Here is a 15,537-nt window from a genome sequence, read left to right as displayed (position 1 = left end):
TGTCCAAACCCTTCTCATGAAACGATTATGAAGAAGCGGATTAGATCAACTTTACGCACTCTTGTGCACCACATTTATGGCAGATTTGTGTCTATTTAAACTTAGCAATATATAGCGAGCGGGAGTTGCCTGCACGCAGATAGCCAGCGTGATTCCTTCCAGGAAACCTCCTCCTATTAAGGTAAGCACATGATCATCTGTGCTGGATTCGAGTGACTGCGGGTTCTTTTAAACATTTTTAGAATCATTTTTTCAGACTAACAGATACAATAACATTAAAACGATTTCTTATTAGATGACTTCGAGGATTTATTTATCTATTTATTTACTCATATTTGTTGAGCGCACTGCAGACTGAAGGCATCGTGGCGCTTTTTACAGTGTAGCTTATACTTAGTTACATACAATTAAGGTCCGTAGGTGATACATACATTGGACGTTGTTATACTTTCATTACATACATGTATTGAGCAGTGGGAGATCAAATGAGCAGGGTTAGTTGAAGAGGGCGGTTTTGAGTTGTTTGCGGAAGGGAAGGAGAAGAGGGATGTTTCAGCTCCGAGGTCAGTGGCCAGAGCGTTCCAAAGCTTTGGTGCGAGGAAGGGGAAGCCTACACCTCCAGCCTTGGTCCTATCGATGCGCGGTATTGTAAGAAGATTGGTGTATAGTGATCTGATTGGTCACAGACAGGATTAGGATGCTATCTCACCTACATCCTCTGGATTCTTTTTAAGAGCGATATACTCTTGGTCATGCGAAAAATACTGTTGAAGCCAATGTGCGTAATGAATAAAAGGGAAGACACTAACAAGGTAAGAGACCGCGCGCACAATTTGGGGGGAAAAAAAACTTTCTTTGGGTCTTGCTAATTCTGACAGTTAAACCAATTGACAGAACCAGCTCACAGTACTGACCTTCACACAATTTACCCCCTTTTTTCTCGAGTGAGGAAACAGACACTTTTGTGTCACAATTAACATTGAACTGAGATTGGCAGTACTTGGAAGCCACCAGGTATGTGATGGCAGCATGTATTACAGCTTGACACAAATCTACTAAGTGCAATAATTCCACCAGAATATTCTGGTCTGCTGATTAAATAAATTGGCTTTTAATTATTTAAAAATGTTTTCCCTACAATTGTTCATTAGGTCTGACAACATTACAACTCTAGGTGAGCTGAGTCAATCCGCTCTTTATTCACGCTACAACATGACAATACTAAGTTGGTGACTTGGGGCAGTCATTTACGGGTGCTCCAGCTATCATGCCCATGCGCGACAGCGACTTCCTAGTCAAAATTGTATCACTGATTTATGTCGGATTGTTAGTCAGGGCTATGTAGCCCGCCCACATCGTTGTGTGGGCAGACCGCCGTTGCGGTCTTAGTTCCCGGCAAGGGAAGTGACGTTGGGCTAGGGAGGGGACGGGACAGGAAAGGGGCAGGGTAAGTTGAACGGGGAATAAAGGAAGACGCATTGTTCCCCGGCTCCCGTGTGACTTATTACACGGTTCGGGGACCCGCGTAAAACCCCACATTTGGCGACGAGGGGTACTCTGTACCCACTCGCAACCCAGGGACCCGCAGGAGAGCGGGTGCTGCGCATCGGAGCAATGCCGCCACTCAGGAGTACCGCGGAGGTCCGCGGTCGAGCGGCGTGGCGCGTCGGCGCACCTCCCATATCCTGCTGAGAGGCCGCAAACACGAGCGGCCGCAGCAAGCAGAGCCGCGGGGAGAGGCCGCAAACACGAGCGGCCGCAGCAAGCGGAGCCGCGGGGGAGAGGTCGCGGCTGCGCCTGCAAGGGAGCACGCGGGCCAGGGGGCAAGTTGCCAGGGTCCTGCCCCCCCTCCCCCACTTCAACCAGCGATCGGGAGGCCCTGAGGCGGGCCCCAAGGCCCAAGTTAAAAGGTCAAGCACACGCACCAGCCCGTGAGGGACACAAGGGCAAGCCAAAGCCAGAAAAGAGGCTGCACATTGCCACACGGCACCACCGTCACAGCGAACATGTCGGGCCCAGCAAGCCCCGTAGCCTCCTCGTCAGATGGATCTGGAGCCGCGAACGATGGCAATGAACAGGCACCAACTTCAGGTACAGCCGCCCACAACTTACCACTACCGGGCCCCTTTGATGTGAGAGACACATCTAACCTAGGCCCCAGATGGGTCATATGGCTCAGGGATTTCAAATTCTACACGGGGGCAATAGGTCTGACAGACAACGCGATGCTAAAAAACACCCTCTTCATGACAGTAGGCCCCACTGTCAGGGACATCGCAGGCGAACTGATGAACGTAGACACGGTCACCTATGCGGAACTACATGGGAAGCTATCAGAATACTTCACGCCCCATACAAACATTGACTATGAGCGCCACGTCTTTCACACTACGCGACAGGAGAAAGGAGAGTCCCTCGACAATTTCGTGATGCGCCTACGCATCAAGCTAAAGTACTGTGAGTTCCACAAGTACTCCAATGACGAGGCGCTTAGATCTCAAGTCATAGCTGGCTGCATCTCACAGCCATTCAGGAAACAGCTTCTCCAGAAACAAAGGTCCCTGGAGGAAATCCTTGCACTGGCCAGGATGGAAGCAGCAGTTGAGTCGCAACTCCACAGTCTAGGCAAAGTCACCATTCAACACCCGCCACCGACTGCTGAGACCATCAATAAGCTATACACGGCGCCCTCACCGAGTGGGAAAGGAACGGACGCCACGTGCTACAGATGCGGATTCGAGTATCCGCACGCGGGTGACTGCCCTGCAATTGGACAAAAGTGCGCCGCATGTGGCGGTATGGACCACTACAGAGCCGTATGCAAAAATCCACCGGGACAGGGACCCAGCAGAACGAGACAACAAGAGAGAAGGAGAAGCTCGCGACATAGCCCACCAGAAGGCAGAGGAGATGAAGACCAGCCGGGACCCAGGAGAGAAGAAAAACCACGAAGGAGCGCCTACACCTGAGACGACAGAAGGCCTTCGGAGGGATCGAAGCGATCGCAAAGAAGAAGGTTCGTCCGGTACATTGAGATGAGAGCCCCATCAGGCAGTGAATCCCAGTCATCAGAGGATGATCAACGGAAAAAAGGGTATGTGTGGGCTCTCAACAACGCCACAGCCACCCAGCACAGTCCAACGCTCCAGCTTCAAGTCAACAACACACCGTTAGAATTCCTCATAGACACGGGGGCAACTGTTAATATAATAAGCGAACATGCGTACAACTCACTCCCAAGCCCCCCAAAGATCCGGAAGGCGTCAGTGGACATATACCCCTACGGCGCCACGACCCCGCTGCCATGCAAAGGAACAATATCAGCATGGTGCGTGCATAAATCGCACGCCGCAAAAATCACGCTACACATCCTGAAGACGGAAGCCAACAGCGGGTGCATTCTCAGTTTCAAGACTGCCGTCGAGATGGGTTTGGTGCACATCCTGTATCAGTTAATGGCCCATAAATACTTTGCCAGACCGGATGCCATCGAGCAAACATTCCCCAACCTATTCAAAGGCCTAGGAAAACTAAAGCACCGCAAGGTACAGTTGCACATAAACCCGAAGATACCACCCGTCGCCCAGCACTACAGGGGCATTCCGATAAATATACAACACCAGGTCGAAGAGGAGCTGGACAAACTAATCAAACTCAACGTTATCGAACCGGTCTCAGGACCCACTCCATGGGTGTCCCCCATCGTTCCCGTCCCCAAGAAGTCACCGGACGGATCCATACGCCTGTGTGTCGATATGAGGAGGGCCAATGTGGCCATCGAAAGGGAAAGACACCAGGCGCCCAGAATCACGGACATGATACATCTGCTCCACGGGGCCCAGGTCTTCTCGAAACTGGACCTCACCAAAGGCTATCATCAGATCGAGATCGAGCCCGGATCCAGGTACATCACGACATTCGTTACACACCTGGGTTTATTTCAATACAAAAGACTTAGCTTTGGGATATCCTCTGCAGCAGAAATTTTCCAAGAGGAAATACACAGAGTCATCAGGCACGTGCCCAACTGCCTAAATTACTCCGACGACGTCCTCGTATTTGGAAAGACCCAAGAAGAGCACGACACTGCTCTCCACAGGGTGTGCGCTGCACTGCAAGAGGCAGGACTAACGCTCAACAAAGCCAAATGCGAGTTCGGTAAAGGCTCCCTACGATTTTTCGGCCACATATTCTCCGACAAAGGGATGCGACCAGACCCGGAGAAAGTGGCGGCACTCAACTCAGCCGCACCCCCAACGAACACGACGGAACTTCGTTCCTTTTTAGGACTGGCCAGCTACTGCTCCAGATACCTAAAGGACTACACAACCATCAGTAACCCTCTGCGCCTCCTAACGCGCAAGGATCAACCTTACACTTGGTCCACGGACTGTCAGAAGGCATTTGAGGCGATACGGGATGCCATTTCCAAGGCAGAGGACATGGCGTACTATGACGCCAAAAGGCACACCGAGGTGATAGTGGACGCCAGCCCCGTGGGTCTGGGCGCCATACTAACGCAAGTTGACCCGCTGGAACCGGCAAACATATATGTGGTCGCATACGCCAGCAGGAGTTTAACCCCGACAGAACAAGCCTACTCCCAAGCGGAAAAGGAGAGCCTAGCGGTGGTGTGGGCATGCGAATATTTTCATCTGTTTGTGTATGGCAAGGAGTTCACCATCATCACCGATCACCAGGCACTGATCACTATATATGGAGACCCCAAATCACGGATGCCGCCCAGAATAGCCAGATGGGGCCTACGACTGCAGGACTACAAATTCGTCATCAAGCACCGGCCTGGAAAAGAAGACAATCCAGTGGATTATTTATCACGCCACCCGACCGGCCCGGCCACACCACACCCATCCATCGCTGACGAATATCTTAACTACGTAGTGCATCACCTACAACCACTACCAGTCAGTTGGGCAGACATCATTGCACACTCGGAACAAGATCCGGCTCTACGCATCGTGCGACATTGCATACAAGAGGACAGAAGGGCGCACATGCGTCAACAGGCACAGCACGAGTCGGAAGAGGTCCGAGCAGACGTCAAACTGATAGACCAGGTCCGGGACGAACTCTCCATCGTCGACAATCAAGTAATACTCAAAGGGTGCAAAGTGCTCCTCCCGAAATCGCTACGCACCAGAACGATCCAAGTAGCACACGAAAGTCACCGGGGAGTGGTGGCCACCAAGAGACTACTGAGGGAAAAAGTGTGGTTCCCCAAACTGGACTCGATGGTTACTTTTCTGGATGTAACTCACAACCCACTATATTCGGGTGTGGGGACTAATAAACTATACACATTCAATTGAATAAATAACTCTCAGGGTGGCGGGTGCCTCGCCGATTTCACTCAACAATTATTAAGCTAATAATATTACTGAGATTGCCACTATAAATCAATATACTAATATCTTATTAAGAGGATTTGCACTGAACGGTATCACACAGTATTACAAAAACAATGCTCTTTGTTTCTCATACTAGTTTGCCTGAATTGCCTTGTCTGTTTTCCTTTCCATACTCCCTCCGAATCACAACTTTGGTATGCGTTCATGATTCGTTTTAATTGTAACACATGTGAACTGTAACATGTTTTGATAAAATGTTACTATTTTGGGATTTATACAACCTTGACACAGACAAAGTGTCGAAACACGTGTTGGCTGTGACCACCATTTCTGTGTAGAAAATTAATCACCGTCTTATAGATGTGAATTCTATTACGCAGTTGTTCTTGTATATTTTTACAAACTCTAACATTGTATGTTACTATAGGCATTAGGCTAGTGAAATGTTTTTCAAAGTCAGATACACTTTGTACATTTATTGGGTTATGGGTATAGTAGAAAAAAGAAGGTTTTATAACAATCATATGTAGACTGATATGTAGAGAGTAATGTATATCAACTTACATGAATGTGTTCTTGATTCCTGCAGTGGTGCAAAAGAGCATTTAGATGCAAATCAATATATTGCTGCTATGAATGTGAAAAGCCTCTGTCAATGAAATGTTGTCCTATGTAGACACGTGATTCTATGGGTCTCATGTTAGGCAGAAACCTGTGCAGTTCCCTTGGCGACCACTGCAAGAATATTAAGACTAGAGGTGTGAGTAGTAAACCCAATTGGTAGCTGTTTGTACCACCCAGATTTACCTGTTAGCTGTGGCTGAGCAGTCAGACTTCTCTCAAGAAGAGTAGGGCAGTATACAGAGGATACACAATAGGGCTAAAAACACAGTGAAGCAAGCAAACACTGACAAGAGTTGGTATCGAAAGCATATAACTATTTAACACACACTTAAGGAAATACACTAGCACTATAAATCAAAGCAAGTTCAAACACAATCAGAAAAGTATACACACCTCCCTTAAGGATTATTAGACAAGTCTGAGTCAAAATACCACTATTTGTAAAAACAGATGTGAGCACGTAACTTAGATGGCACTCCAATAATTAAGTAAAAGGGAGAGAAAAAGGCAGGTCATGAAAATAAAACAGTTCCCAACACTTTTATAAGACCAAAACAAGTTAGTGAAGGCAGAGTCTACTGTAGAGCCAAAGTTCATAGGCCAGGTTCACTTTAAATGGAGCAAGGTGAAATGTGCCCAAGATCACACAGTTTAGAAATTCATTCAAGTCTTTGTAAAAATGTTCAAAAGAGGTTGGTTTGATTCAGGAGGTAAAGTTAGAAGGTCTGGGGGCCAACCCAGTTGGAAAGCCAAGGATTTAAGGGTCACCTTTAGTAATCCGCAGAAAGGGAGGCCAGGTGGAACACAGTACTTTTAAAGTTGAGGAAGCTCCAGCAGTGGCAGTTGTTCCTGGCAGCGGGTGCAGTTCATGGTTTTGACCAGGGGAAGAGAAGATCTCGTTGAGGAGGAAACTTGGAGTCGTTGCACTGCCCAGGAAAGACACCAGCCGCGGAGTTCATCGGTTAAAAGGTGCATTCCTTTTATTCGCGGTCACAGTGGTGAAGCTTGGCTATCCAGCCACCGGGGTGCTTGGCACGGGCGATTCGACCAAGAGACGTCCTGGAAGGCAAAATGGCGAACTGGTTGATCCCACCAGCTCAGAGGAGGAAGACTCTTTCAGCAGAAGATCGTCTCTTGTCGTCTGGAAAGTGGTGATGTTGTTGCAGCAGGGCTCCACCGGTGGTGTCGTCATTGCAGATGGCTCAGCTTCTTTCTTCTTCAGATTTCTTAGGTCCTGTGGCGACTTCTGAAGTTCCAGTCCCAAAAACCCTGCTTTTATGCAGAAAAAAACCCATTCAACAGCCTAGCTGTCACTCATACATGCTAAGTGGTGAGCCAGGCGGCTCACCACTGGGCCAATCAGAACAGAGTGTGCCCATTCGCCCACCCACACATCCTTTGGTACCCAGACAGAGTGGCACCAGTTGGAGGGCTTCTGTGGAGAAGCCCGCCAAAAAGTGGAACAAAGGGCCCGACCTTGGTTGGAGTTACAGAGACGGACACAAATGCCATTTTAGAAAAGAGTTCTGGTGGAAAAACCCAACCGGTGATTTTATATTAAATAAATAAACCGGCGGTATCTTTAACATTGCACCAAAAAGTGGTGCGTTTAAAATCAATGGGAAAATCTCATAGGAAATATTCCGGTGGAATATTTTACGTGGTAACCACTGCCACCAGCCAGAAACTCGACAAGGGGCGACTGGACAGTGCCCCCTTGGAAACAGACCCAGGGGCAATCGAATTAACCCCTTCCAGTACTTCCACAATATGATGGTGTGTACTGGTTCTGTTCACAATTTTGGACTAGTAAAGTCAATGGTGACTTTACATGCCCTGGGAAACAGTAGTCCGTCCCAGGGTCTGGAGTCTATGTTTGGGGGTCACTATGACACCCCTGTGTTACTGCACTGAGGGTGCAATGTAACACATACACAAAAACAGATGATACCTAACCTATGGAGTAAAAAAAGAAAACATAGCACATAAGCACACAATAAATCAAAGACATACCTCGAATCATGCCTAAGAGTGGGAGAAAAAGAGTCTCACTCTTAGCAGGAGAAAAAAACAACCCCAAAAATCCAGCAAAGCTGCTGGGGGACTCACTAGGTTTGGGAAATTAGCCTTATAAGAGAATTCTCCCTAACACCTAATTATACGTTTGCTGCTATCTCAGCAATAAATCCGCCGAGATACCAGCATACGGAATTCTTGTTACTGATACTTGGTCCGGCGGTATTAGAGCTGGATTGCAAGTGGCATTAGCGGCGTTAGTCCCAATTTATTTGGAGTCCATAGGACTCCATGAGGCATTTCGGTGGAATTACTGGTGCAGTAATTCTGATGATGGCAATTCTGCCAAAATCAGACGGAAAGCTGGCAGATTTAACTGCAGCTCATAGCTGGATGTGAATCCTCCAACCTTCTACCCAAATCATAGTTGGGTGGTGCAGTATTGCGGCGGTATACTGTAAAACTGCTGCATTTAACTGCAACGGCCAACACATTATGAGGCCTTTTGTATTCTGCAAAGATGCTCACTTTATACATATTTCCATTTGGCTTTCGCATGCAAGGATTTTTTTGTATATTATTCATGCCTTGCTTTCCAGGATTTTCTACTTCAACTTTCTACATTATATCCACCCAGTCACAACTAGAGGGATTCTCTAATATAGTTGAAACTAGATAAGACTGGCCTGTTCCAATTACAGCTTTGTGCAGCTATGTATCTGGGTGAGTGCACCTTACCAAGGAGTTGAAGAACTGACATATTTATTAATTCCTCTTTCAAGTATGTAAAGATAGGCAGGACACTGAGAGTTACTCCTTAATATCTGTGTTAAGCATAGAAGTTAGTGGTGAAGAAAGGTATAAGAACCAATGAGTTTTGTGGAAGTGGGTCAGCCGTTTGGATTTGTTTGTGGTGGGTTGTCTTTTTGTTGTTCGTTCTTCTGTGTTGCTGATTACCATTAAAGACTTTTACCAGCTCTTCTGTTTGTATTATTTGTGGATGAAAGATTTTCCTGTCACTGCCTAAATTCTCTAAATTCTGAAACATAGCTCACAGTGATCAAATCAGCCTGTGAAACTTGGAATTGGGGAAGAATTTGTGGAGAGTAGGGATGGGAAAGGATCAATTAAGATCCTTTTAAATTGCAGATTCATTGTGTTTTCATATCTCCACTCCTTCTGTTCCTGTCTTTACCCCTGCCACTATCCTCCTGTCACAGCTAAACACAAACTATCAAGCTGCACTCAACTCCCTTCCCTCAATCTGCATCTCGGTTGCATTACTTCTGTCAAGCACCCACATGTTAGTACTTGCCTGCAAACTACTGAGACCAGGATCTGTTCAACAAGCATGTCACGAGTAGTTCTTCGGTAGGAGGTACTAAGAAGGGCATTATTCAAATGGTTTTATCAATGCCCACAAGATACAGAGTTTATGCAACCACAGATGGTTTCAGGCAGCATGAGGCAATGTATCTCTGATGCTGGCACACTGCTCCTCTTGTCTCCCTTGCTCTCCTCCATAGCCAGCTCAGTCTGAATCTCAGTAAGCCGATTGGATTTAAGTTACTGCTAGCAGATGCAAATAGAGATTCCCTAAATTATTATTATTATTATTATTATTATTATTATTATTATTATTAATATATTTCAACATATATTTATGTTCAGAGGAACAGGGCTCATGAGATCATTCTCAGGCAGTAGCAAAGGCAGAGATTGCTTTATTGTCTTGTAAGAAAATTTAAAGAGCTTCATGTTCACTGCCCCAGAACAGATCTACCAGATACACTAACCCCAGACCTCCACCTTTATAGGTTATGAACCTAAGATTGAAAGTGAAACCTAAAGAAGACCCGGTAAGAGTAAAGATTCTTTGTCCAGTCTCTGAGAGACGACCTCCCACCTCTGTTTAGAGTTTTGTCGTCAACGCTGGTGAGGCCCCATACAGATCACTTGCCATAGATACTTCTGGAAAGCTCTTGCCAGAACGATATTCAGGATTGCCATTTTCCTTCTTGCAAGTGGCTGCAACGTTCCATTGTTGCCTGCTCAACGCCCCCATTCTGAATGTGATGTACCACATGATACCCATGGTGCCTCAAATGGAATGAATTCCTCCGCAGCTCTCATGGCTCAACTCAAATGATGCACTTAGTCCCAGAAGTGAATTTAACTAATATCAAATAAGTCATTTTATTAAAAGTCATCTGTGATTAGCTGCAAAGAAGGGAAACGGTAGAGAATCTATTCTAAGTATTAATGTCATGAGAAAAAGCACACATGTTGCAATGAGATCACGTGAATGATTAGCATGAAATAGATCTCAAGAAATAGTAAATCTGGATCCACATTCCTCCTTTGCACTTTATTTTCAACACATCCCCAAGTTAGTGATGATTATTTTTTTTAATAGAGCATGTTTAAATTTGTTTTTAATGTGATCTTGTTTTAAGATCATGTCTATTTGAAAGGTTTATTTAATTCAGCCGTTACAAATAAAAATAAAATAAAAATAAAATATTCACCAGGGCATACATTTCCTCTACATCGCTCTCATATTTATAGACATCTCAAACTTCACACTGTACTAGGCAGAAAATGTTACTTTCTGTTTTTACTAGATGTGTGGTGTTATAGATACTCAGACATCCGTTACTAATGTAATGTCTACAACATACCTCACCATCTGCAACAGTATGTGCTATGGCCAGGAGATGCAGAGCAAATGCTGTTTTATTTAAAGTTAAATCATCGCTTCTTTGCATTCATGCGCCAACCTATGGGCCCAGGCAAATGAGCCTTTGGAGACACCAAACATCAAAGTTCATATCTCTACAGAGAGTCCTCATATAAGTGCCATCCTTTAGGTATCCAAAAGTAGTTGTTTTAGAAGGAGCATTTCCTTGTATTTGTGCCAGCTCCTCAAGAGTTTTGAAAGTGGGCAGATCGTGTGCCCTTTTTACCAGTAATACAAACTCAGCCTGAGGGTCGTAAAAAGCTGCCAATTCTGCAATGGAGCCTGCAAAGTTCACTAACCCCCGTATCTAAAGGTTGGTTTGCTGCACACTTAATGTTAGCTATCTAGTTGGGCAACATAATGATATCTAACAAGGCTCCTACATATACAGTACTCTTTACGGGGGAGCCAGACGATGTTAGGAAGTCTATTTGCATCCACAACTTCCCAAAATCATGGGCAACTACAAAAGGATAGCGGGAATCTGAGTATATGGTCACTGACCTGCTCTGCAAGACGAAATACACATATTAGTGCGACTAACTTAGTCACTTGTGCTGAAGTAATGTTTGGCAATCTGTTACTCTCTGACACATTCTTCAGTGTACACATTGATTACCAAACCACTGATCACCCTTCCTTCTTATACCAAGAACCATCCATGAAAGATATCAGATCAGCATTGTGGATAACGGTATCCATCAGATCACTTCAGGTTTCTTTCCTCAAAGTCTATTGCCTCAGATGGCCTGTTGGATCAAAACAACAAACAAACAAACAAAAGTTCCTTTGGTGGTCTTCCACCTTGGGGGATTGCTCTTCGCCTCTATGACCTCCCTTCGCCGGGCTTGGATCCTCTTTGTAAAATGGGCCTTCCTTCATTGGGTTCACTATGACCTTCTTCAACACAGTTCATGAATTTCTAATACAGTTCATGATTTTCTCATTTTCATCAGAAAGCGTGGGATCCACGCTTTCTGATGAAAATGAGAAAATCATGAACTGTGTTAGAAATTCATGAACTGTGTTAAAGAAGGCCGTAGTGAACCTGATCCAGTTCCTGGGGGTGGACCAGTGGGCGAGGATCACCTGGATGAGAAGTCTTCGAGGAGTGGAAGTGGGAAATTACGGGTGAGGCGCGTTACCCATTCCTTGTACACAATTTCCCCATCCTACCCTGCAGGACATTTAGAAGCTCTATCCGTTTTCCGACACAAACACTTTCTTACACTGTAACAGACAATGGACTAACACCAGAGCCATTTCCAACGAACAAACAAACAAAAATTCCTTTGGTGGTCTTCCACCTTGGGCGATTGCTCTTCACCTCTAGGACAGCCCTTTGTCGGGCTTGCATCCTCTTTGCAAAATGGGCCTCCCTCCGTCGGGTTCCCTCCTATTGTTGAAATAAAACAGTAGAGTGTGGTGGCTATATTTGCATTACAGGTAAGGATGGTATTATTACAAATGTACATCCTAAGCTCTTGGACAAATCTGTAAGTATATCTTCCTGGTTTCTTTACAGGTAATATATGGGAACCACATGGGCTATAGGTGAGAACTTGCATTCCCTATTTCAGGAGTGATGAGGGATGTGGGGGGTCATGGTTCTGGGGAATCATAAGAGCCCTGCACATCTGTCATGCTACTGTATGATTAGCAAGGAAGAGAGGAGGGGTAGGAAGAGGTGAAGAGAAAGGTCTTGAGGCTTATTCGCAACATAGGGGATCATGCTCAAGATGCATAGGGAGATGGAGGCAATTCCACAGGAGAAAGCTGAGGAAAGTGAACGACACCCAGCTCATTAACATCCCCACCAGGACTCTCTTTGAACTCCCTCACTTCTCACCTATTTCCTCGTACCTTCACCACGCTGGATGGCTGATGATGCCAAAATGGGCCAGATTTTAATTTCTTCTCCTGGTTGACAAATCTATCCACGTTAAGGCACCACTATATCTGTCCTCCTCTATCCAACTCTACAAGCCTTCTTGAAATTTCCGCTCTGCCTCCTTGACTATGCTTGTGGCTCCTCACCCTTCTGTTCTTTCTCTCTACTTGCTCCACTTGCAGACACATATTCATTCAAAACCAAACTAAAAGCCTACCTCCTCACCTCTGAGTTACCCTCTTAACCTACCTCTCATCTGCCTGCTAGCTAATATCTTTCCCTCGCCTCTAACCTGCCTGTGTCCCTCACTTCCTCTGCCTCCTCTATTGCACTTTACCCATCATGGTCACATCCTAAGCAAAGCTGGCCGTACCACCTACCTTCACTTAGAAATGTCCAATGTTCATTGTTCTCAATCTATGTATGTCCAGTTATATATTGTGCCCAGTGACTGTACCCTTCCACAACCTTCCACAACCTGGTTAGAATGGCCCTCAAACTCACCCCATTGTAAGAAGCTTACAGCTTCCTGTCAAATCTGATTTATTATCTACCTTACGTGATCAGAAGAGCATTGTTTCTCCTGTATATATATATATATATATTTCCAAGAAGAAGTAGTTATCGCACTTCTTCCAGAGTGAGACGGGTCAAGTTACAGCCATATGCCAATTCGTAGAATTCCTTCAGGTCAGCCCATCACACAACAACATATGTATTTCTCATATCCAGTTTTATTTAGGCATCGGTAGAAAAAGATTTGCCTCGTACAACGCGTTTCGCAACGGTCCCGTTGCTTGATCACGTACAAAAGAACAGACATACATCCAGCCATTAAATACAGGTACAAAACTAAAAAAACTCTATGGTTCTACTGAGTTTCTTTGTCCGGTTTCACTTTCTACCATAGTTGAATTCTATGTTTTCCTTTGTTCAAAGCATTCAGCCATTTTGTAATGACTTTTATATTCACTACACCTTTAGTTTAAAACATCATTAGTGTGCATCTTATAATAATGCAGTCGTTTGTGTATTCCATATGTTTTCAGGAATGAGCATATTAGAGGCACTACTTTACTAATTTAAAAAAAAGGATAAATAAAGTGCATAGTGCATAGAAAAATATATAAAGTAGTTTCCCGGTAAAGAAAATTCTTATTATAATTTTCCTTATTTGATTTTACAAAAATATTTACTCACAAACAACTTTTATGCACTCCCATGATTGGATAAAAAGGTGGAGAGTAGGGTTAAACCAGTAAAAACCTTGATGTTGTCATTGTGTATAGAAGCTAAAGTGCATAGTGCATTATTACATAAAATATATAGCTGGCACATTATTAATGCTTCTTCCACACATAATATATTACTCACAAACAACTCTTGTGCACTCCTATGATTAGATAAAAAGGTGGCGAATAAAGTTAAACCAATAAGAACCTTAATGTTGTCAATGTGTATAGAAGCTAAAGTGCATAGTGCATTATTTCTTAAGATACATAGCTGCCGCATTATTAATGCTTCTTTCACACATTAATGGTCAAAGCTTGAAAAGGGGAAAACATTTAAGGTAGTAGATTTCATCATATTTGCATTTACATGAACACTCTTTACTTTTGGCGGATAAAAAATCACATATAAACTAATAAAACAAGTAAAAAGACTTTCTTAGGATTTTTTCAATTATTCCCTTCTTTCTTGGAACCCAGCGTCCAAGTCATTCCAATTTTTCGGCGATTAGCAAAATATTTCCCAAATCTATGAAATTTACAGTATTTAAACACTCTATGTGCCGAGGAAAGTATACAACTCTTCATCTAAGTTATGTCCTTTAGGCTTTCTGGTTGCTAGATCTAATATGAACCTAGTTTCCATCTGGTGGAGTTCTAATTCTCGATTGCCCCCTCGTGGGTTCTCTTTCACTTGGTGTATTCCAAAAAACTTGAAACAATCCAGTTTACTTTGATGGACATCTCTAAAGTGAACTGCCATTGGATAGGAGGCATCAATATTCTTTATGGCTTGCATATGTTGCAGAATCCTTAATTTCAATTTACCTATGGTTCTTCCCACGTACCAAAGGTCACATGAACAAGACAGTACATATACAACAAACTCTGTGTTACATGTGATCATTGATTTTACTTCTACAATGTTGCCCAATACAGGATGCACAAAATTGTTCTTGTTTAAAGCATGTTGGCACGCTTTACACTTGGTGTATTTATGGAAACCTGTATTCTTGCTCCCTATCCATGAAGCGATGCCAAGCTATTGTATTTTGGGGGGCAAAAAACTACTCACAAGAAGATCTTTGATGGAAGTTGATTTTCTGAAGGTTATATTTGCTCGTTCAGCAAGGTATGGTTGTAGTGCCTCATCGGATTTTAAAACATGCCAATGTTTGCGAAGTATATTTCTTATTGTCTTGGCTTTGGTACCGTACGTGAGAATAAGCCTTATCTCATCTGTTTTTGTTACTTCTTCAGATGTTAGATTAGTTACTAATAGGGCAGTTCGGTCTAGATTGCGTGCTTTGGAGTAAGCTCTTTCAATAACTGCTTTTGGGTATCTCTGATTAGTAAAATTGTTGGCAGTGATTTTGCACTCTCTATCAAAGCACTCAAGTTCACTGCAATTACGCCGAATTCTAACAAATTCTCCATACGGTATGCTCCATTTTAATGCAGTTGGATGATTACTGCTAGCAAATAGAGGCATGTCAGAACTAGTGGGTTTCCGATGAAGCTCTGTGCTGATTTCTTTCTGGTTTGTTTTTACCAATAAATCAAGGAAAATTAGTGACTCACGGCTGTGTGTCTGTGAATTTTAAATTTAAGTTGTTGGTAATCAAAACTTCTACAAAGTCGAGCCACTCCTTTTCTTTGCCATTCCAG

The sequence above is a fragment of the Ambystoma mexicanum genome, chromosome 2q, assembly GCF_040938575.1.
Source record: "Ambystoma mexicanum isolate Mex_15411 chromosome 2q, UKY_AmexF1_1, whole genome shotgun sequence".
Classification (NCBI taxonomy): Eukaryota; Metazoa; Chordata; class Amphibia; order Caudata; family Ambystomatidae; genus Ambystoma; species Ambystoma mexicanum.
The sequence above is the reverse complement of the archived record's forward strand: the minus strand, read 5'-3'. Positions refer to the sequence as shown.